Below are 12,375 nucleotides of genomic sequence, written 5' to 3'. Positions count from 1 at the left end.
TTACCAATTCTATCAATTTTTTCCTTTGACGAATTTCTAGTTTGAAAGCTGATAACCAAAGGTTATAGACCGCTGCTTCTCATTAGCGCAACTAATGTAACTTTGCTCTACCTTGCGCCTTTTATTTCTTCGCGTTTCATTCCGCTCTTTCTCTCCACTTTTTTGGTATCGTCCGCGTACTTGTTCGTCCTTAACGGCACTTGAACCGATACTCGCAACTAGTTGCGCCGCGTGTATATTATTAAATCTAGAAAACACGAAATATCATGCTTCTTGTACAATATCTTTCTACGGAATTTTCAATCTACTTGGCACAGGCGACAATCAAAATGTCTCATCGTGTAGAAGCCAACGTAGCAGACTTTCTCCGAACGAAATCTCTTTTGTCATTTCCCCTCGTTTCACCGACACCGATTACAGTCCGTTTTTCTCGAATCACGGAGTCGTGGTCTGTGCACAGCCCGTTAGTCCCTCTGCTCGCCAAGGATACATTATCCTGCGCTCGTCTGTATTCTAATTTTCCCTCGCGAACGTTCGAACGATCTTTGTCCATCCACTTCCGATTTTGGATCGCGCGCGATGCACAAAAATCGAAATTAATCGACGTGCCTCTTATCGTTCGATGATATCATCGGTCCAAGTAAGCGAGTAACACAAAAACGAAAATCGAAAGAGGTTTAATAAAGATCGTTTGTAGAAGAAAATGCGATCCTTATTGTTTGTCAATTCTCTCTGACAAATTGTTTCTGTCGCATTTTAGATGCGAGCAATTTGAGCCAAGATACGTACAATCGTAGCTTTCAATTTAGAAATTTCTTCCTTCCTTCGAAGAGCACTTTGAAAAGAATCGTTCGAACCGTCTTGTAATTTCGATCGTTCTGTTCCAAGAAGATATTATTGGAAGATATTACGCTGCTATATAACTCTTTTTCTGCTTCTAGCGCATTTTTCTTCTTTTTTAGTGAAATCTATCGGCAATCGCGATTTCGTTGAAGAGCGCAGTTTCTCGTTCCACGCTTGTTCCGAGAATATTTTACAAGTTACGCGAAAGCTCTGTTCTTTACTAAATGACGGCCCAATGTCTAACGAAGCAAAGGTAAATGACTTCCCCGTGATACTTGCGAAAAGAATGGAAGATTTTTTGGAGAAGAAGATACTCGGTGATATCGAGTGTTAGAAAACCTGCACTTTTCGATCGGAATTGTCCCGAATTCTCGTTCAAACGCCGCACTCTGAAACACGAGAACCTGAACGCGCGAATCTGATTTACGAATTTTCCTTTGTTTTTACTCGAATCCTCGTGTCGACGAGCAAATCTACGTGAACCTCTGAATCTGAAAATTTACCTGATACTCGCAGCGTATTTCAATACGCAATGGAACGATCTTCTTAACGCAAACGAGAGAATTACGGTGATCGATCGTCGCGTTTAACCAAAGAATTATTCGCAGAAACGAAGAACGACACGACGGCTCGGTGGGTTGTAACGACCAGCCAGTCGTTGGTTTCCTAGCGTGCATCCGGTGCATCACGCTCGAATGCTGGAAATAAATCTGAGAAACTGAAATGTCAAAGTGCTACCGAGACTACCGAGAGACTAGCCAGCTGCCTGGTTTACGACGCTGTTACAACAATAGCGATCCTTTGCGTCACCGAGAAATCACTCCCCACCGATTGTCGTGCGGTAATGGCCGTTGTAATCGCCTCGTGGCTGCGTGTATTAGCCGTGTTATTTTCTTCTACACGGAGGTTGGGTCTGTCGAGAATCGCAGACAGATTCAATGGAACGAGGTCTGATTACCGTAATCGTATTGTCGCTCCGAGTGAGCAATCGCACAATTTTTCGGCTCTTACCCCATTCCTCTTCTTGCTTCTATTTACTTTAAACTGGATGCATTCACTCGACTATCTACTTTCAACTGGATTCGTTTCGATTCGTTGGAATATGAGAAAACGAGTTGGTCGAATTCAACTTATGGAAATGTCAATTGTATCGTGTAATTAGGAAATGTTTAGACGTCTATGTGTGTGTGTGTGTGTGTTTGAAAGTGTACGGTACGAGCTTCGAAAATGGGAGATTTTTAAGCTAAAATTTTTGGCAACTTTCTGTAAAAGAGGATCGAAGGCGTAAACGTTGGAAAACTCTGGTTTGGAACATCGAATTGCTAGACTTGGATTCTTTAGTTGTGACAAGATAAACTGGTTATCAAAATGCTCCGGAAAATTTAGAAATATGTTTGGAAAAGGGAACGTGAGCAACGATAGAACGAAATAAGCACACCGATGGAATTCTCTCGGTATAGAAAATATGTTTGTATTAGAAATACGTTGGTTTACTCGTTCATATCTGCTGTATTATGTACAACATGTTACAGAGTGTTTGACGCAGCTCAGCGGTAAATTGGATTTTAATTGCTACGGTAAAAACTAAGGATTTCAATTTATCAACTGTTTTTTTTCTAATTTCCCATTTTGTTTCGATCGTGAAATAAGTAATTTATTGCGAAACAGTGTATTAGAATGCGACGTGTTCGAACAATTTAGTACACGAATCTAACGTCGTAATTATTCGTATGACCCGTGTCTAATTTGTAAAAACCAAGTGTAAGATAATTAAGGAATCCGAATGGAAGAACGTCTACGCGTAATGCTACGCTGGTACAGAAATACCGTGTCGGTAAATCAATTATAGTCATTAAAGAGCGGAAACATGCTATTGAAAAATATCTACAACAGGCGGTGTGATTAAATGCTGCTCTACCAACACCGGAAATGTGTAATGATGCCAAAAAATCGACTTTCAGAAATCTTCCTTTTCTAATGCATCGTACGATCGTTTTATAAATTACGTTTCGTCGCAAAAACAATTAACCATTTGCATCGATAAATCAAAGGAAATACCTCGCAGATAAAATATACAGACGGAACGCGTTTGCTCGCGGTATCAATGGCGTTTCGTTAGGCGAAAGAAAGCTTCGCCCCTTAAGGTTGGTTCGCGTTAATCACCATAAATTTCCACCCTCTCTTAAAGCATTCGATCCGAATGGAAATTCCAGTGGTCCGAATACGAGCAAAGTTGCCACACCGGCGAGTCGACTCGCCAAGGATAATTTCTATCCCCCGCAGTGATGGATGATGGATCTCGCAGCGCTGCAAAATCTCGCATTCAATGAACGCGGCCGAGATATGGCACACGGCCGTGGATGCGCCTTAATGACGTCGTCGTCGCGGTGCTGGTTGCCACATCGCGCGCGAAAACACGCGAGTAACGGCTTAATCAGTTTCACCGTTCGAAAATTACGACTGAACTCGCCTGCAATTCCATCGACGCGAAACCTCCGGTCGCCGTTTCGCAATTCTGTTCTCCTATTCACGAAACCAAGTCTTCGTCGTTGCTTGCACTTAGCCTTACACAGGCAACTGCGTCAACACGCTCGAGTATCCCGATACTTTGGCCAATTTCGATATATGGACTGCTGAATGCCTGTATCTTTTTGTTCGATGTAACACGCTCGTATTTGCTTATTTTTCTGGATATATCGAAACTGTTACTCTTCGTATCTTTCGCGTTTTGAATTCCTTGAAGAAAGAAAAGAAACTGTCAGTCGGCGTTGTCGTGTCGCATCGTACGCGACAGCGATAGTTTGAATTAGATTCGAGGAACATAGTTTCTCAATTTTAACGTATTTAATTTCGACGTACATGGCGTAGCTCGTGTAACACGCGGTATATAAAACGTGAATTAGCGCTCTGAGATTAAGTAACTCGATCCAATCTCTCACAAGTTATCAACGATCCGACAATGTTACCGGAAGATTAAAATACAAACGTACGTTGGCTACACGCGAGAAACCTACGTTAGAATTATTTCATCTACTCGGTGGAATTAACGAGGAAAACATCCCTTGCATAATCGACGGAAAACTAGCATTTCCAGGCAAAGAGAAACATTTCAACTGTTAATTCGCAGTCATTCGTTATCGCGCAGCGTTGAAAAAACATAATCCAAGTTAAGAAGAACACCTCGACGGAGTGGCTCAAAAGCTTAAGCTTTTATTTGCCCCCCGGTCATTTATTAACACGTTTCCTCATCTCGTAGCAATGATTAAACACTGTTTTCAAGCATTAATATTTATACGAACTCATTGGTTTTCGCTGTTACTGCTATTTCATCGTGACAGCCAAGCCAATAAATCCAGGATGTGGCAACGCGCGTTCATCATGCTCTCGTATCTCTGCCATATTGCGCGCAATTCATCGCGTATACAGCTACCTTTTTCGCCTAAATAGCGAGCAATCTGAACAACACCCACGTCTCTCCCTCTAAACTTTCGTTCAGATCGCTCGGGTTACTCGTTCGATTCGCGTCGTTTCGCTTTAAATAACTTGGTTTCCAGCGAACGCACCTACAGAAATTGGAAACAAATACAATTCCCGACGCGATTCTCTTCAGATTTTTAATCAAATTTATAATCAATGGTTCCTAATCAAATTTAGTACGTTTATAATACCGCGAATTCGAAGTTGCACAAATTCTAGACGATTAGATTCGATCTTCCAAGTTCCATGCAACGAAGCATGGATTTACGTAAATATCCACGCTCTATTTACATCTAAAGGACTTACAAAGTGTAAAACACGTACGTCGGCGCTTTTCTCTCGTTTATGCATCAATTTCAAGCGACAAAAAGTCGATGTATAGTTGAACGTGGCAAACGCGCGATTATATATTGAAAACGTATTTAGTCGAAGTAAACGACCGAGTCCGCAATGATAATTTATTGGCTGAATGATTCAGCGACCTTCCCGCAGTCGATACACTGGCAACGAGCGTTCCATGATGATGGCGGACACGATTTTCTGGAAATTTTACTAATGGAATGGATAAAGCTAGCAGGTTGCTTTTCATCGTGGTCGTAACAGCGTTTCTTAGACTGCGATATAATTCACTTGTTCGTTACAGCTTATGGATTCTGGCGTTTAAATACTTTCTGCCCGTTTGCACGTGCATCTCTATATAATTATGTGAAATACGTTGACAGAGGGAATGCAGATTTATCGTATACTCGGGAAACGTAAAACTTTGCCGAACCAGGCTGTGCAAAGGTCTCCTATAAACTGTAACCTCTTGAAGAGAGAGAACGTGTTCGTTCAAAGAGAGCCATGTTCGCAAAACCGAGTACATAACGCGATTTCGTATAATCGAAGGTGTAGAAAATATGCCTGAAATACGAATCAAGAGAACGCGTAATGCATCCACGAAGCTCGTTTAATTGAAACGAATATACTAAACATTTCTTTGCTCGTGTTCGTCGCAAGTATAGTCTTGCGTATGATCTGCATGTTACAAAACATACACGATCTACAGTCGAGTTGCGACAAATTTTTCATCGAGATACTCCTTTTACCGAAATGTTCCACTGTTTCAAGTAGAAACGTTATTTGAAAAAGGCGAACACTCGTATTTTTGGAAAGCACGGCGCGCTCGGACGACTACCATTGGGTTGGCAACTAAGTGATTGCGGATTTTGTCATTAGATGGTAACGAGAAAATCCGCAATCACTTAGTTGCCCACCCAATATATGCGCGTTCGCGGTTCGCTCAGTTTCTTCCGGCGGATCGTCGCGAGTAAAATGGCCGCCGTACACAATCGTCGACAGAGCGGCGAAGATAATCTCACAGATATAAAAATTACGATTCATGTTGCCTTAAATCTGCTGCCGAGCTCGGTAATATTCCGTGGCATTGTGTACGTGCAGGAAATATTCGTCAGTTGGCGCGAGAACGCAAGAATTCACGATGCGCAGGTCGACTCGATCGCCTCTGGCCAGCGTCTACCCGCAGAAACACGAGACTCTCGGGGCCACGTTTTATTTATACGTTGCCCTACGACCCGCTGTTTCGACAGCGATGGCAAAAAGCGTTAACGCCGGTTCGGCCGAGCGAAATCGAGACACGTCGAGCCGCTGTTTAACAAACAATCGCCACACCGTTTTATGCTCGTCGATGGAGTTCTCCGACGGTCTAATCAACGATCAGAGATGGGCGCGCGTAATCGATTAAGATAGCAGCGACTGATTCGGTTATCATAACGGAGACAGCCGACACGAGACGAGTTGGAGCGAACGAAGAAGACGGATAAAAAAACAGCGTCCGCGGATGGCAAAGAATTCGAAGGCGAATTAATCAGAGAATCGGGAATCGCGTGGTGGGACTTGAGTTCGTGATCCCAAGAGCGTTCCTTGCCCCCGAGACAGAAATTCAGGTATTTCTACCTAGGCGCGTGGAAATTATTCAGAGACGCGCGAACGCGCTCAGAATTTCTCCGCTCGAGTGGAACATCGATAATTTATATGTGACGCTTGCTGGAGTACGGTCTCGAAGGTGAAGCGTAATTTAGATCCGCGCACGGTTTCCGTCGGATAGAACGAATCGGCGAGAATCGGTAACGAATGTAACGTATCGACTTTATAAATTCGTAACAATGCGATTAAAAACGACGCGGATGCTTGACGAGGAAATTAATCGTTCGACAAGACAGTGGTTTTGGACAAAGTTTACCCATTTGTTTAGTTTCCTATTTAGACGTATGATATTTCGTATTTCGTATTTTGTATTAATAGTATCTTGATCGTTACACCGGCCGCTATTCCTCCGTTGCATTGGCGCGTTCAAGCGCAAGAAATCGACCACTTCCCTCTTACGAGCCGGTGCTTTTTGCGGTCGGTCATTAACTGCATAGTGGCGGGTTTTCGATGCGCGCAAGGGAAAGTCTCGCTTCGAGGAATCCCGGGAGCGGTACGTTGAAATCGTAAATCGAAGAAGAAGTCTCGGAACAGTCCGCGAATGCGACTTTCTCGCTCGCTACCACCTCCTATTTTGGAGCTAGTCACCAGTATCTGTCTATCTCGCGGACGCTTCGAATTCTCCTTTTTCTTTCGTCGATTTCGTTCGTCCAACAATCGATGATCTAGTTCCAGAGTAACGAGATGCAAGGACGGAACGTGCAACGTGAACTTTTTGCCTGCCGCGTCAACAGCCGACTTTACAACCAATTACGACCCGACTGTTCAGCCTAATTATATAACGTCGACTTTCTGATCGTTCTTGCGAATGACCGAGCCGAACGATTCCTACGGTTGCTTCGAGTCGCGGTGTTACGGTCTCCCGTTCAAGTTTCGTTAGCCGACATGACGCCCGACGTTCCTCGCATTCGAGAAACGAAGCTTAAAGAATTGGATTTGGCGAGCTATCAAATTGAAATTTGCTTTGACATTCGTTTCTTGTATATTATAGAACGCGATAAAAATCGCGATAAAAATGGAATATCTGTGGTAGAAATCGACGTATGGTAAAATTAGAACGATTATACGTATACGTGTATCAGAATCAGATATACAGCTCGCTTTGGATCGCATATAACCGAACCGAGATCGTTTTTCAACGTCTTAGGTGATCGATAAAAAGTCCCAAAGAGGAAAACTTTCGTTTCATCAGAGACCTAAACGGCCTGATTCCGTGACCACGTGAAGACGTTTTAACGCGTTGGCTCGTTAGCACGTTGACCCGCGGTACATAACAGTAAGTTATGTTAATTCCATTTGCAATACCGATCATCAACTAAATCGCATTAAATGGATGTTACGTTTAAACGTAAGTTGAAATTCATAAAACGTGATTTACACCGCTATGATTTTCAGTCTGCCATAATTCTCATCCTAAATTTATCATCTGTCCGTACCAGTATGCTTCTCATTGTTCCTTCCACGTTCCCTAAAAAACACGCGATATTTCTCAATACGTGCTAATATATAATGTTTGCCTGGAACTAATAGCCCGTGAAATTAAAAGCAACGCCGACGTTAGGCAATCTGGCGATCAACCTGCCGTCACGATTGTCAAATTTGATTATCGAGCCTGACGCAATCAATTTATTGGTTGACCGCCTTCTGCCGCGTACGAGACACGGTATAATTCATTCACCACCCCCGTTAATTACGCAACAGCTTTCGTTCGACGCACTAATTCATAGCCGCGAGCTCGATACAACACGGCCGGCTTCGTTGATCATCGTTAAGTGGTACCAGACACGTTTCATTGCCCCTTTAACAACGTTATCTCGATGTACGGCACGGATAAGATCGTTCGATGTTGTGCACTTAGGAGACAAATCTGTCGATCGAAAAAATTAATTTTTCACCACGTTACCGACGAGATATCGTTGCCCCCTCTTGGAAGAAATAAAACTGACGATTCGTAAATGACGAATGACATTTGCCGTAATTAATATTCGTATTTGCTTCGACAAAAGGAATTCACGATTCTCACATGCGCGTGTTCAGCTTAGTAGAATTAGCAAAATCATACTATTCGTTTTTGGACTCTTTTACACTCAAGAATGGTCCATGCATGATCATACTAATGGTACAAATTCGTTTATCTATGAACGCAATTACGAGGAGATGATTGTTTTACTCGTTGAATATTATAAACAGCGCTCTGAGGTGAATATCTTTTTGTATTTCTGGATATTATGTTTATTCTGTAGATTTTTGCATACTCGAGTTCTCCGCGGTCTATTTACGAACGAAGGAAAACAGATTCTTAAAGAAACTGGGTTTAGGAAAAACTTGTAAACGATCATCCTGTGCGATCATATAACGAGCGGTAAGAGTTAAAATTATGTTTGATTATTGGGATTATTCGAAACAATAAGGTTTCATACATGGCAGTGACTTGAATTTAGTTTTAATTTCACACGATTTAAATCGCGTTATCATTTCAAAACGTAAAAATGATGTTCGTTCTGATTTTAGGAGATATCGTGCACGGTTACCAAGATGAATTGAAGAATCTGCGATTCATGCTGCTTCAAGGTATTTGTCTTGCTCTTTAAGACGTCTGAAATAGCTTGTTTGTACTGCTATTTCGTAAAATAGTCTCGTATCGTTGGCTAAATCACTTCCTCATTGACTTTTCCGGGGAATTTTGTGACACAATAAATCTTTACTCGTAAAATATTTCTCTCGTCGTATCATCTACCACTGGGAATTAAATTTCCGCGAGTTGTTGCGAATTTTCTTCCTCAAATACGTCGCGTTCTCGTCGTAAGTTCTACGCGCAATTCTACGTAGAAAATTCTACGTTTCGTCTGGTAAATATTTGGAAAACCGACATCTGACTACTGTAGTTTGCGGAAAAGCTAATTTTAGCTCGAACATTATAAGCTCGTGATTAAACCGAATACCCATGCCTGGTCCAGACTGTAGGAATTCTCAGTCGTCAGACTTCCACGGAAACGTGCCTTGAATTTCATCACGTATCTCACCGCGGCGAACGTAATCGTTAAATAGGCCGTTATAAGAAAAAAAAAAAAAAGAAAAATGTAATAAAATGTGGAGGTAATCAATTGCACGCAACACTCGTGTTCACGCACGCGTAGCAGGTATAAACGTGGATCCACGTAATGAGAGAAGAAAGCGTGGGCTGATGTTTTACCCTGTGGCGTTATTTGATTAAACCCACGCGAGTCAATTAAAGATACATAGTGAAGTTTCGACAACCTTGCGCCGTTGTAGGCTAGTCGGGAAACCTACGTACATACCTAAATGCGTGTCGACTGTTAACTGAAAGAGCGTGACAAATGCAAGGCATAATACGCGAGTCGTGATCCAAATTGTAAAAATAGCTGAATATATTTTCTACGATTTTCTCTGCCAACGTAGGTTTTTCATCTTGTAATTTTTTCTATCTACTTGAATTTCTTCGAGAGTTTTCGTAAGGTAGAAGAGCAACGATTAAACGTCGGAATATTTGTCTTGGTTCGATAATCGTTCGATTACGAAGGATCTAAGCTTAGAGAAACATCGAACATTACCAACGATATTGGTCAAAATTGTTTCTACCGAGCAATCAAAATTGTAAATGTAAGATCGTAATAATGAATTTTTATTTTTATTAGATACACGCCAATCGATGGTCGAAAGATTTCTAAATAATCAAGATAAAAAGAAACGACTATCAAACGATTAACTATCGAATTGATTTCATCGTATAAAGTATAGGCTGAAGTATTTACAGGCCTATACAGTTTCATTGAAATCTCCTCATAAGCGCGATTGTCTCGGAGATTTCAACGCCCGAACGAGACACCAGGCGGCAGTACACACACACATACACATATGTAGCACTCGTTAAAAGTAGTTACTCATTTGTCTGAATATATCGATTATGAAATATACGAGATTGAGTAGCCTGGAAAAAATCGTTCGTAAGACAAAATGGTGAATTTAAACAGCAGTTTGCTGACGATGGCACGCAACTTGTCACGACCTATACCATGCGCATGCAGACGGTAGAAGCTAGAAACGCCTCCTCGCGTTAACTCATTACCTGTTTTTGTCTTTTCCGTCTAATTCCCTGCAGCGAAGTTCGATCCGCTTAAACGTTAATAAATATTTATCAAGTACGTCGCGATAAATCGGACGGCAGAGAGCAGAAGGATGTATGTTAACGTTGGTGTAGGAAATGCATTTAAAACGGTAATCGTTTACGCGGAATCACGGCGAAAAATCCGCCGATAGGTTGTGGAAAAAAGCCACGGCTTACTCATCGAGAGGATTCATGCTAGTTACTAGCGATGGCACCGAGCTCGATACGTACTCGTAAATCCGAATCAGTTGCGCTACCAGAGATTTCGTTTCGCGATTCTTGTCAACGATTACACGCAAAGCAGTCGTAAAATACTTAGGTTCGAATCTGATTAAAGATACGTTGGCTGGTTGCTTTTCTCGAGATACTTACGAAAGGCTGGAAGCTTAGTGGGCGATTGTTGGAAACTGCGTGCGACGCGCTCGAGCCCGTCGCTACTAATTACCATCGCTCTGCCGGAGGTAAATGATTATTAAAACGCTCGTAAAATCGGCTCACCGGTGTGTATTTCTGCGTTTCAGTAAACACGGTTTACGAGCGGCCAGCCGATTTTGCTGCACGCTCGCCATATTAGAATCTCGAAGCTTTTTGCTCGTGCTGCCGCGGATTTTAATTATGCCACCTCTGCCGTTCTTCTGCGTTTAAGAGGCAATAAACGTCCGGCCGTTTAGATGGGAAAAACGATTGAAATATCTTTGCATTCGTCTTCGCCGATTCGATTCGATAAACGAGACGAATTGCGACAGAGAGCGGGGGAAAAAGTGGCGACGGTGTATCTTGTTGGGAATTGGGTTGACCGAAGCGTTGACTCGGATCGTTGCATATTTTCTTGCACGCGTTGTTATAAGATTTTACCGCGTCGCTTCAAGATTCGCAACTTGTATAAATATTCGGTGTTATTTATCGAACGACTCGTGTACGGTGTAGAGCGCGCGTCTTTCCAGAAACATGACGTCCGTTCGTCAGGAAACGCGAGGAAATTCTCGTGAACGCGTTGCAACGGCGCCGAAATGAAATTTTCCTTTCGATCCGGCCGTATTTCCAGTGTCCACGACGACTTTCTTTCGTGGCACGCGAATATCGAAAGAGAGTTCCCGGTGGCCGGTGCTCGTGCGCTCGCGTCTGACCCAGATTTTTCTTTTTGCCCGCTCGGCTAGATTGCCGATAATGATTAAATCGCCGCGCTAGTTTCGCGGAACGGTCAGCGGCCACGGAGAGACAGCCTATCCTTTGCAACCGGGTCTCTATCCACTTATACACACGTAACTTAACGATTGTTACACGGACGTACGGAAACCCATGTGGAAACGGTTACGTGCACGATCAGGCCATAATGGTGTGCATACGCTGCTGCCGTTGCTGCTGCTCAAAGGTCTTAAGACACCTCTTATTTCGAACGCTTACCGTACACGAGTTTTATATTCGCGTCGTACGTGTCATGTGGAAGATTTTGAAATTCTATTGGCGCTGTAATTGGATCGATGGCGAATTAAAGGAATTAAAGGGGAAACTGGAGGATTAATCGAGAGTATTAATCGCGAGTATTAATCGCGAGGATTAGTCGTGAGCAGGGAAAATACGAGGCTTTATGAAATCGCGGTTAGGCGAATCGGTTTTCAACGATACAGATATTGCCGATCGTTGCTCGTTCCTGTTCGGGGTTTCTCAATCGCCGGCACGCGAAATTTCTTGCCTGACACGAATTTATCTCCTCGTGCTTGCAGCCCATTTATATCCGTCGCGCGGGCTTGTTGCTGCAAAAATGTAAGATCTCCGATTGCGAGCACGCCGCCGACTAACGATATCAAATATTAACGGATCCCTTTAACGTCTGCGAGACGCGTTCCTTCTGTTTTGAAATCGCTAACTAATTCTTCTATCGGTCCCTAATTATTTGCCGATTAAGCAGATTCGCGTAGCATTGACGAGAGGAAAAGTAGAAG

At 42.8% G+C, this 12,375-nt stretch overlaps 1 protein-coding gene across 1 annotated transcript in view; it reads left to right on the top strand.

The window, feature by feature from the left end:
* The first annotated feature begins 5,008 nt into the window (after positions 1–5,008).
* LOC100644771 (protein sister of odd and bowel) overlaps positions 5,009–12,375 on the top strand; it is a 91,706-nt gene continuing 84,339 nt past the window's right edge. Inside the window, exon 1 of the mRNA XM_048409483.1 lies at positions 5,009–8,877. The gene's annotated coding sequence lies outside the window, so the exon portion shown is untranslated. The remainder of the gene's footprint in view (positions 8,878–12,375) is intronic.

The sequence above is a fragment of the Bombus terrestris genome, chromosome 10, assembly GCF_910591885.1.
Source record: "Bombus terrestris chromosome 10, iyBomTerr1.2, whole genome shotgun sequence".
NCBI classification, from domain to species: Eukaryota; Metazoa; Arthropoda; class Insecta; order Hymenoptera; family Apidae; genus Bombus; species Bombus terrestris.
Note: the sequence above shows the minus strand (reverse complement) of the source record. Positions and strands in the feature narration are given on the sequence as shown.